This window comes from Oxyura jamaicensis, chromosome 4 (genome assembly GCF_011077185.1).
Source record: "Oxyura jamaicensis isolate SHBP4307 breed ruddy duck chromosome 4, BPBGC_Ojam_1.0, whole genome shotgun sequence".
Classification (NCBI taxonomy): Eukaryota; Metazoa; Chordata; class Aves; order Anseriformes; family Anatidae; genus Oxyura; species Oxyura jamaicensis.
The window spans coordinates 66,637,687-66,650,472 of NC_048896.1; the positions used below are offsets into that span (position 1 = coordinate 66,637,687).

Here is a 12,786-nt window from a genome sequence, read left to right on the forward strand (position 1 = left end):
TAAAAACTTTGCAACCTAACCTGCCCCAATACAAGGACTAAATTGGTTTCTTTAGGATTGCTTTGAAAGTAGAGAATGATCTGATGTCCATGTGATTTTCACAACGTGACAAAGAGGTGCTCATGTTCTATTTTATGAGAAATATCATCATTTATGATACAATATTGAAAGCAATAAGCAGCGACAAGTTACTGCATGCATAGACAACCACCCAGGAAATAGCAAGCTGTTGAGAGTTCTCTTTTCCACACAGGTGCTCCATTGTATTATAAAGCCTGTTCTGGAGTTTGCGCTTGCTGTGTTTTTGCTGTGTCAGTTTCAGGCACATCCACCTGGTCCTGGAAGTTCGGATTATCCTTATAGGTCATAAACAGTAAGAAGCTTATGTTTACTAAAGAAACATGTCACACATCAGCCTCAGTGACAAGCGTATAATTGGGAGGATCTCACCACATCTAAACCTCTATCAGGTGATCCCATGCTGGCAAGCCTCCTAAGGACTGCAGCACACCACTGTCTCAATCATTTTGTGCTCATAGATCCATCAGGCAAGCGCTCAGTGCTACATACAGTACTGGGACCTATCTTGTTTAATATCTTTACTGATGACTTAGATGAGGGGATTGAGTGTACCCTCAGTAAGTTTGCAGATGACACCAAGTTGGGAGGTAGTGTCGATCTGCCTGAGGGTAGGGTGGCCCTTCAGAGGGATCTGGATAGGCTGGACTGCTGGGCTGAGGTTTAACAAGGCCAAGTGCCAGGTCCTGCACTTTGGCCACAATAACCTCATGCAGCACTATAGGCTTGGGGCACAGTGGCTAGAAGACTGTGAAGAGGAAAGGGACCTGGGAACGTTGATCAGTGCTTGGCTGAACATGATCCGTCAGTGTGCCCAGGTGGCCAAGAAGGCCAGTTGCATCCTGGCTTGTATCAGGAATAATGTAGCCAGCAGGAGCAGGGAGGTGATCGTGCCCCTGTACTCGGCTCTGGTGAGGCTGCACCTCAAGTACTGCATTCAGTTTTGGGCCCCTCACTACAAGGACGCCAAGGACCTGGAGTGTGCCCAGAGCAGGGCAACAAAACTGGTGAGGGGTCTGAGGCACAAGTCTTATGAGGAGCGGCTGAGGGAGCTGGGATTGTTTAGTCTGAAGAAGAGGAGGCTCAGGGGAGACCTCATTGCACTCTACAACTTCCTGAAGGGAGGTTGCGATGAGGAAGGGGTTGGCCTCTTCTGTCAGGTAACTGATGATAGGACGCAAGGAAATGGCCACAGATTGTGCCTAGGGAGGTTTAGATTTGATATCAGGAAAAACTTTTTCTCTCAAAGAGTGGTCAGGCACTGGAACAGCCTGCCCAGGGAGGTGGTGGAGTCACCACCCCTCACTGTGTTCAAGAAGCACCTGGACAAAGTGCTACGAGATATGATTTAGTAGCTTAGTGGGCAGTATTGGTGATATGAGGACGGCTGGACTAGATGATCCTGTAGGTCCTCTCCAGCCTTGTGTTTCTATACAACTGCAGTATCTGATGGGAGGATACTTAGCTTCTTAGCAGTCTAGCCATTCACTCATCTGAAAGCTCAAAGAAAGGATATTTACCTATTCACAACAATGGCAGAAGCAGCTTTGTGCATTTGACAGAAAAGCCTACAATGAACGTTATTTCTTCGGGCCTCAACATTTTTACTTCAGATTATTTGCTTTAGTAGTACTTGGCCTTGCTAAGAATATTTGGATTTGTCTTTGCAAGTGCTTAATAGACTGTAGTATCATTTAGCTTTGTACATGACCTTTTTTTTTTTTTTTTTTTTTTTCCACTGAACCATGGTAGAGCTTGTAACTGAAGGTACATATCTCATGGCCTTACTCTGCTATTATTTATTGCCCATGAAGATCTCCTGATGTCCTTGATTATGGCCTCCTATCTGCATCAGCTCCCCCAGCCTCAAACTCAACATAGGTACCCCTTTGGTAGGGAAGTGCTAAGTATGGGTCTTCAGGTGCAGCTGACTGGCTGCTGGCGTGCTGGGCAGAGCTTATGACCCATGTATCCAAGTCTGTCACCTCCTGCCCTCTTCTCTGTCCCAGTCACCACAGTAAAATGCAGCACAATAAAGTGTAATTATAGCACTTAAAGCAACCTCATTAGGAAGTCAAAATTTTCCCCCACAGATATTTTAGCCAGGAGCACAAAACACCCTGCTCCCAGAAACCCACTCAAAGTTTTGCCTCCGACCGTTTTTTTGGTCGAATAAAAACAAGGTAGGCAATTCCCAGCCCTGTCGTAGTAAGTGTAGGCCCTTACACAGCAGGAGAAACGCGGGTACGCCTTTCCCTGCTTCCTTTACCCTCCCTGTGGGTCCAGGCAGGCCCACAGTTCCACCTTGAGGCCAAGTCAGACACAGCAGCCTTTTGTCACCGATGTTCAGAGCTTGCCCTTAATGGTAAGAAGCAGTCCAACACGAAGTCCAGTATCTTGGTCTAGCCATGCACTTTTCTAGCATGTTGAGTTCATTCCACCTGACCATTATTCGTGTGCAATATTTTGCTCTTGCCCGGGAGCTATGGCTGTTGTGACTAGTTGTGCCCCACCATTATCCCCAGCTGTCATCACATTACTGTAATTAGATCTAATCCTATATCCTCAGAAGGCCACTGATGGGAGACTTAATTGATACATGCTGTAAAGTACTTACAGCATGCAACTTAGCTTCTTGAACTGGAAGTTTTGGCTTTCCTTATGGACGAGCACATGCTTCCAAGTAGAGCTGTGGGACTCAGACCAGATCTTTGATAAGAGAGACTACAGCATCCCACCTGCTGTACCCATATCACCTGAGTCTTCTCCCTGCCCAGCCACCAATTCAAGCTGACACCCAAGGAGGTACCCACAGCTTTCCCAGACAAAAGCTTTGTTAACCTGTTGCCCATGTTCTAGATTTAGCCTCCAATTCACTGACTCATCTTCAGTCTTTTTTTCTACTAATTTGCCTCATCCAGGCAAATGACTTAATGGTCTGTAATTTCCCAGACTCACAGAAGACTTAGCTTTCAAAATGGGCTTCTAGCTGCCATTTTCAAGTCTGGTACCAAGACAGATTTAAGTGAGGGGTCTGGCATCTGGGGTTGTATCTATACACTTCATATATCAAACTTCATATTCCTTTCATCTTTTCTGTATTGGATGTTTCTTTACATTTTTACAGCTACTTATAGAAAGGTCTAATAGCCTCATTAACAGTTTAATTACACAGGCTTTTAAAACATCTTCCCAACACAAACAACTTATTTTTCCCTGAACTACAAAGAGCCACTAGAGTATTCTCAGCAGTGCCTTTTACTCTGATACACAGATGCTGACAGGCCTGACAACCCCTCAACCAGCAGGAGAGCAGTTTTATTCCAGCTTTGCCAAGTGAAATACAAGCTTCTGTCAAGAATAACTCTATCAGCCAAGTAACATCCTTGGGGCCGCACCACCTCGTGGTGTTTTTACTGCACTGCATCTTTATTAACCAAGGGTTACAGGGCAGGTATTACTCAAAAGCTCATAGGTGTTTCCTTGTGTTATTTTGTTGACAGGAATTAGATAAAATGGTTAGTATTAGTACTTATATTGGAATGGCATTTCTGTTTCTTCAGAGACAAGCACAAAGGCTCAAATGTATAATCAGGAGCTTTCATCATCTAAAGAGTGAATAAAATGAAGAAATAAGAAACAAGCCCAATGTAGGAAAGCAGTTAACATATGTTATTTTTGTTAGTATATAGCACTTAGATTAATCTTTTGAATTCAATACTATTTTCTGAGTTAATTGTGATGGTTTCGCTCGGGTGGGTGACCGAGCTCCACCACAACCGCTCTCTCACTCCCCCTCCTCAAAGAGGAACAGGGAGAAAATACGATGAAAGGGGCTCAAGGGTTGAGATAGGGACGAGGAGATCACGCAGTAATTATTGTGATGGGCAAAACAGACTCAGCATAGGGAGATAGTAAGATTTATTGCCTATTACGAACGAGCTAGAGAAGTGAGAAACAAAGGAAAGAAACCAAAAGCACCTTCCCCCCCCATCCACCCTCTTCCACCTCCTCCCCCCGAGCGGCGCAGGGGAATGGGGGAATGGGGGCTATGGTCAGTCTATAGAAATTCTTCTCTGCCGCTCCTTCTTGGTCACTCTCGTCCCCTGTGCTGTGGGGTCCCACCCACGGGATGCAGTCCTTGCTGAACTGATCCAGCGTGGGCTTCCCACAGGCAGCAGCTCTTCAAGAACTGCTCCAGATATGGGTCCGTACCACGGGGTCCATCCCTCGGGAGCAAACTGCTCCAACCTGGGTCCCCCACGGGCAGCAGCTCCTGCCAGGTCACCTGCTCCTGCGTGGTCTCCTCTCCACGGGCTGCAGGTCCGGCCCGGAATCTGCTCCGGCAGGGCTCTTCCACAGGCCGCAGTCTCCGTCGGTGCAGGTCCACCTGCTCCACCGTGGTCTCCTCCACGGGCTGCAGCGTGGAACCCTGCTCCACCGTGGTACTCCATGGGCTGCAGGGGGACAGCCTGCTTCACCATGGGCCTCACCACAGGCCGCAGGGGACTTCTGCTCCGGCGCCTGGAGCACCTCTCCCCCTCCTTCTTCACTGACCTTGGCGCCTGCAAGGCTGTTCCTCACTCCTCTCACTCTCCCAGCTGCTGTGTGGCGCAGCGTTTTTTTTTCCCTGTCTTAAATCTGCTCTCACAGAGGCGCAAACAACATCACTTATTGGCTCAGTTCTGGTCAGCAGTGGGGCCCTTACCAAACATGGGGCAGCTTCTAGATCCTTCTCACAGAAGCCACCCCTATGGCCCCCTGCTACCAAAACCTTGTCACATAAACCCACTACATTAATATATCAAAGAAGACTATCAATAAGATATTTTTCTCAAAATGGACTTGAATGAAAATAGAAAAAAATCCGAAAGCAGTAGGGTAAACAACCTAAGTGAGAACTGACAGCTTTGAATTTCACAAGAACCTCTGACAAAAAAGAGTTTTTTTTTTTTTTTTTTTTTTTCATGTGGCTGCTACATTACACTTGTATTCATTTTACAAGAGAAGCTTCAAACATTTTAATTCCAAAGATATGTTTGCTTGGATACTGCATTCAGACCAAAAAATATATTTCCGTTCTGAACATGCCTTTCCAGCAAATTATCAAAATTACTATTATACTGTAATGCAGAGCCCCATCAGTTTATATAAGTGTTGCAGATACGTGCACAATGACCACAGATTTAAGCTCCAGGGTACAAAGAACTTGAAATTCCTTGATTTGAGTGTCTTAGCTCAACCATTTTTAATTACATTTGATGCTACGCTTGTATTTTGTGATAAGAAGGCAAAAAGCACAGGTAGAGTGAAGTCCTTAAAATGAATACACCACAGCTGTTATGTCCAGCATTGCAGTCCCAGTCACCCCGGAAGATGGAGCAGAGCAAGAGCAACAACGCATGCAAATCCCAAGTGCACATTTTGCCGTAGAAACCACAAGAGGCCAGTGCAAGCTCACCCTATGGGGCTGCAGGTTGCCAGTAGCACAAGCTCAGCTAACAGTAGCAGGCACCCTGCCCCGTTACTTCCCTGACATTGAATTGGGCTCAGGGCACCTCTTGGTCACCTCAGCTGCAAAGCAAGTCCCCTTGTACCTTAGCATAACAGCCAGGCAGAACCACAGATTGTAGCCATTTTGAACCACGCATCCAGTTACCGGGCAAGATTACAGTGATGATGCAGGTCTGAAAAATCCACACAGGTCAAAGTCTGGTCATGTAGTAATTGCCCACTTAAGTCAACAACATCAAAGGAATTCAGTCTACATATCACAATCAATAGGATCCACAGGTAAATACAAACATTACTATGACCAAGACAGAGACAAACCTTCCTATAACACAGCCCAGCAAAAAGAACAAAGCCCCCTCAATTTGATCTTAAATAGGGTCTTGGACCAAAGGTCAGGGATCAGGGGTGGGGAGATCCCAGGTAAGGCAGATCAGGATCATTAAGGTCAATTGTTGCTGTTAGAGCCCTAATACTGTATGAGATCATACCTTTCATTTTGCAGCGTGTGTTTGCTGTGCAGAGTCCATTATGCTGGCAAAAAGTATATTCTGAACCAGGCAGGGCCTTGCCCATTGCTGTGGAGTGGACAAAGCAGAAGGATCCAGCCCCAGAAGAATATCACCACTAATGACATTTCAGGTAACAAAGGCAGCTGTCTGTAAACAGCAGGGTGCTGTCCCTTTTCAAACATACTGTCATTATTTAAGTGCAAATTGATGATGTCCTATGCCAAGACAGTGATACCAGGCTGAACATTCAGGTGACTATTGTAGAAAGGACCTGTGGTCTCGGAGTCCTCAATTTCAGGGTATTTTAGTAGATATTCCTTAATTTCTCACAAAGGTCTCTGAAATTCTGACATTTATTGCTGTAAAGCAAAGGCATAATGATTTAGTGCCAGCTGCTACCACACTGCCAGACTGACAGCAACAGAAGCACGCAGGGACCCAAGAGGATCTGTGCAGCCACAGGGTACTCTGGAAGCATTCTGCTTCCCATTTACATGTCTCCGGTAATGTTGGACATTTACCACTCAGATGTGGTTCCCGTTTCTTCAATATCTTTTGCATAAAATTTCACACCTGAAATTGCTTCCATTCCTGCACCTGTTTGAACCTGTGCTTTCTGCACAAAGCAGGGGGAGCATACCATGCAACTTACAGTCCTAAAGACACTCCCGTTTCTCTATAGCTTTTTGATTTTTCTCTCTAGCTGATTGAACTTTCTCTAGTAGGGCACTGCCTGTGTCCCCCAGCAGCCCATGGTTTGCCGAGGTGAGAACTGCCTCCTGCAAGCATGGTACATTTTCCTGGTGTGGAGTGCACAGTGGAAGCTGGGACAGCACAGCCCCAGAGTCTGAATTTGCATTTCCAGTGGGCAGCTTGTTCAGATTTTTCACTTGCAGGGACATGTGTATGGGCTGGAAGCGAGGGATCACCCTCAGGGCTGAGTGACAGTTCCAGATGGATCAAATGCCAGACTGGAAGACACACCCTCTGAACAACTGCGTAGGGAAGAATCCTTCCAGAATTTCAGCATTTCCTGAGCGGCTATTGATTTGTTTATGTTGCTTTACACAGGAGCATAGTTCATAGTCCAAATCAGGCAGTAATTTTACATGCTGCTGTGTTCCATCTGCTTCCGGTGTCATCTGGCTTTATTGTTGCAAAGAACCTCTCAACCAGAAAGATATTCACGTCCTCAACAATGAGATCAAATTTTAGCCTTGTTAATTCCTGTGAAACCCTAGCATGGGTTGTAAACATGTTAGCCATGCACCGAGAGAAGATCTAGCACTTCAGAGTTAGAAACACTATTGTGTCATCCAACACCACTGAAATGCCACCGCCTCTGCTGTAGAGCTGGCACGTAACTGCCTGCCATAGCACACAGCACTCACTGTGCTCCAGGACCCTACTTAGAAGAGTTTGGGCCCTGGATAGCTGAACGAGAAGAAAAATGTGATCCATAAGGTCAAGCACTTGGAAGAATATGAAGTGACACAGTAAGTATGTAAATGTATTTATTCTTTGCAAAGGATGCTAGAATGGTTATTTGGTATTGTAATCAAAAAGCAGAATTGTGCAAGGACGGAAGGACAGAAGGGATTCCCAACAAGCAGTTATGGTGTCTATGAGGTGATTTTCTGCAAGAAGAGTGAGTAAAGGTGAGGAATGTCTTAGTGTCACAGGGAAGATTTTCTTAAAGAGAACTGAGGAGTCACAGAGGTCTCTTCAGGCCACCAGACATGAGGCAGAACTTCACAGAGTCAGCCCCATCTGTTTTGCTTTGCACTCTGCCCTTCATAGTGCTCTCTGTGCTCATGTGAGATTTTAAAAAGTAAGATAATAAATAAAGGTGACAGATGCTTATAGTTCATCTGTTTTATTGTCTGTTTAGATATCTAATGCAGTACAAAAGGTAAAAAGTTGGTTCTTTCTCCAAACAGTTTTTATGGTGTACTTCAGGGCTTATGAAGTCAATAGTCAGTATGAAAATGAAAACGTTTACATGGCAGCTTCCCAGCAGCTTGGTGTATCATTCAAGTTGCTTGTGCTTAGTGGCACACAATGAAGAACTGTGCGCTGTGCAGGGACCCCAGGACGCAATGTGAAGAATGTCTGCGCTGCACAGCAGCACTGAGCAAGGGAGCGTGGGCTGCTCAGATGCAGAGGTGGGCTGCAATTGCTGTGCATTCCCTCCATGGGAGAGAGCTACTTGCCATGCTATTCCTTTTCAACCTGGAGACTTTCATTGTACAAGGTGTTATTATGTATATTAGGCTTTGCTGCAACAGCATACTCTGTCCTCATCTGTACAGGAGAAGCTGTGGTGTGTAATGGCTCTTTAAGAAAATCTGACTTGCTTCTAGAACAGGTGCTTGAACAAATTGACTTAGAAGAAGTGTCAGCGTGTTCTTCATACTTTTTATCAGGGTACCTGACCTGAGAAGACAACAGGGTAGCTGATCTCTTTCTAGGTGACTTGTGGTTCAATCTCCTAGATCTCCTAGTGACACTGTGTGTACTAAGAGGTATTTTCCTTCAGTATTGATGAAGTTTCATCATTTTATGCCATCAGGAAACTTGGTTGAGTAAATTACAGTCATGTAAAATATGGAGGAGATAACAAATACCTTTATATCATGTTTTTTTAATAAAACTAATTTATAATCTTAGTAAAACATCTGCAGTTTCCCAATCTTGTTTCGTCCTTACGAGATAACTAGTAATAGGACAAGAGGAATGGCCTCAAGTTGCACCTGGGGAGGTTTAGATTTGATATCAGGAAAAACTTTTTCTCTCAAAGAGTGGTCAGGCACTGGAACAGCCTGCTCAGGGCGGTGGTGAAGTCACCAGCCCTTACTGTGTTCAAGAAGCACCTGGACACGGTGCTACAAGATATGATTTAGTATCTTAGCGGGTAGTATTGGTGATATGAGGATGGTTGGACTAGATGATCTTGTAGGTCCTTTCCAACCCCGTGTTTCTATGATTCTATGGTTTTCTTGAAGTTTGTAAGTTCTTATAATGCTGAGTAGCAAGGTTGTCAGTCTTTGTTCATGTTGCTTCCTCTTGGTGTCCCTATGCAGAATGTCTGAAGAAAATATATTTTCTGTTGACAAGTATGAACGGAATGATGTCTAGAAATCTGGACTACTTTTTTTAACCACTAAAGTGTTTACATAAATGATGACAAGGTGTTTGCATGAATGCTCTCTCACCCATATCCAGCCTAGCATTAAACTAATTTAACATTAGGAGGTTTTTTTGATTCATAAGTACAGTTCATCTTCAATCACTATGAAGCAGCAATATTTATCTTATTTTAGTAGTATGCTGCACTATATCTTGGTAGTACAGCGTATAATAGTGACACTCCTGAAATGCAGTTTATTTTCTAATATATCTTTCATTTTACAGAGGAAAAAAATCCAACCAATCAAACAAACAAAAAAAACTTGCTGCTGAGCTCTTCTGTGAAATTTGCCAGAGACCTGCGTGTGGTCAGGATATTTTTAAAATGAGTAGAAAAGAGGGGACAGTCCACATTATGACTCAGCTTCTTTAACAAAGAAGTAACTAAAGAAATATTATTAGCATATTGGAAATGGGAGTCAGGTGCTATAGTCAGATGACCCTCAAATGATCGTTACAGAGGAGTGAGTAGAGCATAAAAGCATCCTATAAGAGGTATGTGAGGAAGGGTTGGTATTGTCTTAAGGGTTGGGGAGTATGTAAGGTCTTGATGACAGAACTAAGGGGGTATGGAAGGCAGACTGTGAAAGGCAGACTGTGAGGGTCTTATTTTGAAGGCAGAACACACTCATAAATAGAAAGATACTTAAGAATAAATCAGAGGAAGTAGTGTTTTATAGTAAACTCTGTAGTTGACTTTGGCTTAGATCTGGAAATCCTGAGAGTAAAGAATGGAGTTTAGAAACACGGCTAGAGTGGGCTGGGGTTTTTCCCCTAGTGGGCTGTAATGTAGTGAGAAGCTGTGTGACTGCTGCTCTTTTGTGTGGCAGGTTGTCCTCTGCCCTTAACAATATTATCTAGCTCCAGGCAATGAGAATGTTTGTATGGCTTTATGAGACTGTATTATCAAATAGATGACTTCATGGGATATAGGATCAAGTTATGATGTGTGACTAAAAATGTTTTAGTCTCTGAAGTTGGACCTGCCCTGGCTCTCGAGGGCAAAGGCAGGTAGCTTTTTACTCGCACAAAGATTAGTGCCCGAAACATTCCTGCTTTCTTATCTGGGTAGAAAGCCATTGCTGTTGGTACATGTACTACCACAAACAGCAGGTCTGCTCTTCCTTCTCTGTACTATTTTTGAAATTAAGAACTTCTGGCCCTCAAAAGTCATATAATGGTATGTAGAAGGGATTATGGCCCACAGGAGATAGCCTCATAGTGGATGTGTGTTTTGCGTATTTAGTGATTTGAGCTAATCATCTGTTTCCTAGTTTCTGCTCTGGGCCATGCTTATCAGCTGTGCCAGCGAGACATGTCCTGGCACAGGAATATTGCTGTTGGCAGTAGGGTGTGATGACAGAAGATAATATTGTTAAAGAACAGGAGGCCCTTTGCAGGGCAAACCGACTTGTTCTGAATTCTTTCGTTTATTACTATTATCAATGCAATCCTCATGGTAATTTATGTAATGTGAAGCAAAGCATTTGTGAACTGATACCTGTTGATTCATGTGAAACTCTGATCTTGTCATTGGAAGCTGCATCTTTGCCTTGTAGTGTCTGGCTCAAGAGGTCCAAGAAGCGTTTTCCCCAACTGGGATCAATGTTGGTCTGAAGTTGTCCGGGAACAGCTGTTAGCAAATGATACAGGAGATTTTCTTTTCATTGTGAAGCAGAGAAATCTCTTGTGATCTCATGCATATCCTGTTGCATTTTCAGAACACTGCCACTGAAGTCTAGCATACCTGTACGATCTTGCCATGGCCAGCTTGTTTACTCTGATTGTATCCTGTACCCCAACGGTTTAAAATATTCTTCTAGTTTTAGCAGTCAGACAGGTAATGATCTGAGGCCAGATCATTATAAGACAGCTGGAACTCCAACCTCCAATTATTTACTAACTTAAAATTATTTACATTAATCATGCAAGGAACCACAAAGTAACACAGCCCTAAGGACTCAAGGGTCACTATATTACCTGCCTGGTTGGAAGAAAAATCATGGTTACCCTTTGATTTAAGGGCTGAAATATTACCAAGTTAAAACATTTAGTTATCCAAGGCACACGAACTACAGTTACTAAGAGGGATGAGCAACGTGCTCTGCGTGTGATGACTTATTTCTCCTGACCTATTCGGAACATTCTCTCCTTCTTGTAATTGACTGTAAACTAACCATTGCTTTGTGGTCCTAAAGACATCTTTTTCCTATGTAACACTTATTCCCCGTCTGCACTGATGAGTCTCCACAAAGTAGCTAGCACTTAATAGCATGTAATGAGATCAGAAGTGGGACATGGGTACAAGTAGCTATGTGTGAGAATAAAAACTAGACACAGGCCTGAGACACGTTCACCAAGCCAATATGAAAATCAATCCATCTGGTTTAAGTGGAATTGAGGACTACAGCCCTTTATTACAATATTTTCTATTATGACTTTAGTATATTACAGACTTTTTGCATGAACCTAAGTAATTACTACATAGGGTTTTCAGAACTTACTTGTAAATGTTAACATATCTATAACTATTTCATAGAATGGCTGGGGTTGAAAAGGACCTTAAAGATGATCTAGTTTCAACCCTGCTGCTCATTTATATGAATCCTTTTTATTAAAAAGAAAACACCGCCACCAAACGCTTTAAATATTGGTTATCAGGATGAACACCAAAGGGGTAACCTCACATTGCTCAGTTATAAGCTGCCGACCTGGCCCTCAGTTCTCAAAATACATGGCTACTTCTTGGCACTGGCCAGCTTCATGATGTCAGTGTCCACCAGGGTGGCCTCGTTGTCAGCTACAGATCGATTTGACTTCATCTCGTTTTAGGAATTTGAAAGGAGGCTGTGCTTTCTTTCTGCTGTAATCTGGGACTGTCAGGGAGAGTGCTCAGGTGTCTGAAGCTGTTGACAGGAAAAAAAATCACACTTCTGGATTTAAAAAAGTTGAAGTTGTATAGGTTTGTGCTCAATCATTGAGGAAAAACTGGAGCAGCTCCAGAAGTGGTGCTTGACGTTAAGTCAAGCTCACTGCAACATGGAGCTGCTTTGCTGTTGTGAATTGAGCAAAAGTCCCTGTATGTTTACCCCTTCGTGTGAGAAACTTCTTTGTATGATACAAACCAATAAAATCCTTATTTAAACATTTTTTCCAGGTGTAGGGCTAGAAACTCTACAGCATAGACTATAATGCCAAATATCAAGTCCATTTTGTTTGCATGTATAGCTGTGAGTCTAGCACTTGAGAGGAGTACACCAGAGGATAAGGATATGAGCAGAGATCAAATATTAATGGGTCTGTTCTGCCTGTCTCTAACATGAGATGATACAAGCCAGAAGTATCTTGATGTTACTCTTGGAATAGTAGGACTGGTATGAAGACAAATTCAGGTTCAGTATTTGTCATGCTCTTCTCTCTGTGGCCCAGTGATATTCAATTTTTGGGCTTGATCATTTGAATAAATTGCTTGCTAAAAATGGATGGGCAAACAGTG

At 43.6% G+C, this 12,786-nt stretch overlaps 1 protein-coding gene and 1 long non-coding RNA gene across 6 annotated transcripts in view; one reads left to right on the forward strand and one right to left on the reverse strand.

Annotated features, from left to right (window-relative positions):
- Window positions 1-3,541: 3,541 nt before the first annotated feature.
- LOC118165773 lies at window positions 3,542-5,915 on the reverse strand. The gene is made up of 3 exons (XR_004750232.1): window positions 5,847-5,915; window positions 5,540-5,765; window positions 3,542-3,686 (listed from the first exon to the last, which is right to left on the reverse strand). It is a non-coding gene; the product is annotated as an uncharacterized LOC118165773 (long non-coding RNA).
- A 186-nt stretch (window positions 5,916-6,101) lies between these two features.
- RASSF6 (Ras association domain family member 6) overlaps window positions 6,102-12,786 on the forward strand; it is a 28,263-nt gene continuing 21,578 nt past the window's right edge. Inside the window, exon 1 of one of the 5 annotated variants that reach the window (XM_035324014.1) lies at window positions 6,102-6,231. The gene's annotated coding sequence lies outside the window, so the exon portion shown is untranslated. Of the gene's footprint in view, window positions 6,232-7,471; window positions 7,602-9,823; window positions 10,298-10,869; window positions 10,943-12,786 lie in introns of those variants that run through there. The other 4 variants (XM_035324016.1, XM_035324011.1, XM_035324013.1 and 1 more) reach the window with 4 other exon arrangements.